The 4,714-nt window shown below is 41.7% G+C and overlaps 1 protein-coding gene across 3 annotated transcripts in view; it reads right to left on the bottom strand.

Moving 5' to 3' along the window:
• Positions 1-1,286, bottom strand: part of LOC104855874 (apolipoprotein L6-like) — an 18,512-nt gene extending 17,226 nt beyond the window's left edge. For 2 of the 3 annotated variants that reach the window (XM_033766299.1, XM_033766300.1), the window contains exon 1: positions 1,180-1,286. The gene's annotated coding sequence lies outside the window, so the exon portion shown is untranslated. Of the gene's footprint in view, positions 1-1,175 lie in introns of all 3 variants that reach the window. The other variant, XM_010614947.3, reaches the window with a different exon arrangement.
• Between the last annotated feature and the right edge of the window lie 3,428 nt (positions 1,287-4,714).

The raw sequence follows: 4,714 nt of genomic DNA, 5'->3' as shown, positions 1-4,714 counted from the left end.
CCCCCCCCCCCCGGCAAAATTAACTCCTATCTATTCTTACTTTAATTCATTAACATGACAGAATGTTCCACTATCTCTGACCCTTCCCCTAGCTAGATTCCTTACACATATGCCAACTAAATAAACTATGTTCTACAGGACCATTTTAGAATAATAATTTTGATCTTATTGTGCCAAGACCACATGACCATTTAATTTTCATTATCTCTTTAAAATTACATTGAAATTTCTATTTTTGTGGCAGATGTAATATAGCATAAAGGAGAGCCTTTTTGTTTTGTTTTGTTTTGTTTTGTTTTTGAGGCAGGGTCTCCCTTTGTAGCCCAGGCTGGCCTGGAATGAGAGCATTATTTTTAACTAGATAAAGTGCATACTGGCAGCATATTTTTTCCTCATACATATACACAACATATAGTCTCTGAGTTTATTTAACCAGTTATAAACTGATTGCTGAAAAGATTTTAAAACAATTAAACATTTAAATAAAACAACTCCTAAAATCAGTTCTAAAAAGTAATCAAAAGCCTAAAATCAAAAGCCTAACAGCATACCAGGGGTGGTGGCGCACCTCTGTAATTCCAGCAGGGAGGCTGAGGCAGGAGGATCACCTTGAGTTTGAGGCCAGCCCGGGTTACATGGTGGGTTCAAGGCCAGCGTGAACTATATAACAAGGCCCTAATCTAAAAATTTTTAAAAAGCCCAGCAGCAGAAAACACAAGAAATTGTCTTGGTAAAAACAACAACAAGAAAAAACCCTTTGTTTTAGTTTAGCTTCTGTAAGTATGAAAAAGAACGTCTTAAGATATTACTTTCCAAAAAAAAGATATTAATTACTTTGAACATAGAAAACTTTTAATCACACCCAATTTACCTGTAACATGCAGGCAGCTAGGGTTTCCTATATGAATGAACCATTATCTCACTATGGGTGGCCATCCTTTCCCCGCTCACCAGACAAGACTAAGCCTGTAGATGGTCAAATTCCATGGATTTCTACTACCCAAAACACATAAAAGATCTCCAGTTCCCTTTGCCTCACTTCTCTGAGTACCGGCACTGCCCCCTGGAGTGTGTGCTGTATCTCCGTATATGTCTAAGACATTCTCATGTCTCCCACTGAGGTGTCCTGACAAATTCTTTTTCAGTAACAGGAGCCAGTGAGTCTGCAAACTTACTTACAAAAGGTGTGTTCGTTCTTTATTTCAGCCTCGGTGTTACCAGATTCTGGTGCTGTGGCAAACTGAACCCTAGAAAGGAAGACACTCAGGGAGGCAGGGGGCTGAGCAGAGCAGACTTCTTAGCAGGACTTTGAGTTCCTTATGCTCCTGTGGTGACAGATTACAGAAGTTGTCACGGCTACTCACATACATTCTACAAAGTTACCTCGTTAGCCCGTAGTTGCTTAATAACAGTTTAAAATTGTAAATTGTTAACTTTTAAATTTTTAAATTGCCCAATTTAGTTATTTTTGTTAGAAAAATATCCGTCTACCTGAAGTTTCCCTTTCCCTGGGGGTGCTAGAGTCATCCTTTAGAGGTGGCTTCTAGGCTTCCTGAGCAAATAATTGAACAAAGCAAGCATAAGCAGTGGGTGGCTTAAATTTCACATTTGTTAAAGGTAGGAAAAAAGGCAGAGGGTTAGGGGTATGAGATAGGCTCTGCAGAGTGAGTTTGGGTCAAATAAAAAGGAAGACAAAAGCCGGTCGTGGTGGCGCACGCCTGTAATCCCAGCCCTCGGGAGGCTGAGGCAGGAGCATTCCTGTGACTTCGAGACCAGCCTGGGCTACATAGTGAGGTCCAGGTCAGTCTCAACTACATAGTGAGACCCTGTCTCAAAAGACCAAACAAAACAAAACAAAAAATCTGCTTGAGTTTTACTGAGAAGTCCACATGCAGGGATCTGAGGGCTGTTCTGAGCATGTGTTCAGGAATCTTGTCCTGCCTCCTTTCCCAGCAAGATCTAGCCATGCTTTAACTTCCTGCCTCATCAGGGACCCTCATACTTAGCCCGGTGGCATTAGTAGTCTAGAAAATAGCCTTAGTTGTTTTATAAGTGAGTCAGGGCTAAACAGCCATATTGATAAAATTCAGAGTAGACAGTGAACCAAAATGTGGACAAAGGATGAACTCAGGCATCTTGCAGTGCAGCCCACTCCCTACTAATATTCCCGAATTTCAAGGAAATTATAATGCACATTAATCTAGTTGTTCTAAAATCGAAGTTTCTTGTAAAACCTATGTGCTGAAGAGCTTGGTTTAAAACATGCCGGGTGTGGTGATGGCGCACGCCTGTAGTCCCAGCACTCTGGAAGCTGAGGCGGGAGGATTGCCTAGAGTTCAAGGCCAGCATGTGGCTGCCCCATTTGGGACACCTCCTGAAAATTCAAGAGCTATTCTCCTTATTTCCAGTAAAAGCTACTAACTCCCTCCTTTGGTTTGCGACTTCATTCCTAGGTTTTGTGGAACCATGAACCTGGTACACACGTTATCAGCGGCTAATGACTCAGATGCATAACACTTAATCCCAATTGCATTTACTAATTCATTTGAACAATTAGCCTAGATTATTATTATCAGTTTTGGTACCGGGGAATCAAACTCAAGACCTTGTGCTTGTGAGGCAGGCTTGGCACCACTGGAGCTAAATCCCCTAGATAAGATTATTTATGAGAACTAAGATATTAGACTAACATGGTTAACATTTTAAACTATATGTAGTTTTTGTTTGTTTGTTTGTTTGTTTTTGAGACAGGGTCTCACTATGTAGTTGAGACTGACCTGGAACTCACTATGTAGCCCAGGCTGTTCTCGAACTCACAGCAACGCCCCTGCCTCAGCCTCCCGAGTGCTGGGATTACAGGCGTGCGCCACCATGCCTGGCAGCTATATGTAGTTTTTAACCAAAGAACCCTAAATGTTTTTGTATTTGAAATATAGAAACAATATGTTACTGAGTTTTGGGCTGCTGAAGTCTCCTTTGTGGGATTTTTTTCTGTCCTGAGCAAGGAATTGCTTAAGACAGGCACAAATGATAGTAAGGTTTTATTAAAGGTAGGAAAAGAAGCAGGCTCTGCAGAATGAGTTTGGGTCAAGTAAATGACCCACCCTACAGCTTGAGGGTGGGTCACCATGGAAAAGAGAATACCCTATAAAAACTTAACGTGGACTGCCTATTTTTTATCACCTTCATACAGGATCCCCAACTGTAGGAGGGCTGCTCAGGTGCTTTTCTAAATCCTTTCACAACCTTCCCTTCTGAATCCCAAGCTCTAAAATGGATGTATTTAACGATCTTTCTTTTGTCTTCTCTCCAATTTTGTTACCCTCTTCCCTTACAGACTTCTGACTCTGGGTTTTCACAAATATCCTCGTTGCAAGTATTCAAGCGTTACCAAGCTCACTTAGAACATTAGAGAATAAAAACTACTAGGCTCAAGGTTTACATAAAACTTGCAAAGGAAATCCTTAAAGTTTGGTGACAAAAAGGTATATGATTTAGGTTAATATGTGTTTCTGTGTGTATCCCTTGGGTTTACATGGTATGAAAATAATTTAGGTTGGTTAGCAAAATAAAAGTAAGAGGTAAGATGTCTTTAAAATACTAGTATATTTTGTTTACATTATTAGTCAGTCAGGATAATGTTTGTCTTTGTGACAAAAAGATACAATGTTCATTTGGGACAAGCAAGGTGGAGCATGGCTAAAACTGGTTGGGAAAGGAGGCCAGACAAGATTCCGGAACACCCGGGCAGAACAGTGCCCTGCAGGTGGGATTCTCGTGAGAACTCATGCAGGATTTTGAAAGGATGCCCTGGACCTGACTAAGCCTGTGAGAAGGTCAGGAAAGCCTGAATATAAGGAATTATAGAATCCTTTTCAGATTATGGTGGAAGAGATGTTAACTACGGGATGGTGGAACACTTTAGGTTGCCCCTAAGGGGCCAGATCTTTTTCTCTTTTTCCTTTCCCTCCTCCTCCTTCTTTTTCTTCATTTGTTTTCTTTTGGTTTGGTTTTTTGTTTGTTTTGAGACAGGGTCCTATTATGTAATCCAAGTTGGCCTTAAACTCACTGTGCACTGCAGGGTGGCCTCAAACTTTCTGCAATCCTCTTGCCTCAGCTTTCCAAATGCTGGGATTATGAGAATGCATCACCATGTCTGGCCCAGGAGTAGTATAGTATAGGAAAATGAGATTTTTTTTTTTTTTAAGAGTCAAATTTGGACCAATGTTTGGAACATGTTTTATTATCATTTGGGGTATTTTTTGTTTGAGACAGGGTCTCACTATGTAGCTCAGGCTTGCCCTGAACTCACTTCATTCCCCACACTGGCCTTGCACTTAAGGCCATCCTCCTGCCTCAGCCTCCCAAGTGCTGGGATTTCAGGTATGCACTACCGTGCCTGGCTTTGGACCAATATTTTAAGAAATAACATTCCATGAGTGAGTCAGACTGGACAGAGAACAAGAGCCCCACCATTGAGTCCTACCAGAGATGCAGCGCCCACCCAGAAGGCATCATTAAGGTTGAAGGATGGGAAAATCCGTGAGGCTAACTAATCTAGGGAACACCCTGAGAAAAGAGAGTCTCTGACTTAGTGGAAACTCCCTTTTCACTTTGTAGCCAGCACCAGTGGTGTTCCGACACCACGCTGTCCAACAGATCTGATCAAATCTGACTGGAGAGATGGGATGGGCAAGGCCAAAGTCCAGGGTTG

This window comes from Fukomys damarensis, unplaced genomic scaffold (assembly GCF_012274545.1).
Source record: "Fukomys damarensis isolate Sample0158 unplaced genomic scaffold, DMR_v1.0_HiC HiC_scaffold_19, whole genome shotgun sequence".
Lineage (NCBI taxonomy): Eukaryota > Metazoa > Chordata > Mammalia > Rodentia > Bathyergidae > Fukomys > Fukomys damarensis.
Note: the sequence above shows the minus strand (reverse complement) of the source record. Positions and strands in the feature narration are given on the sequence as shown.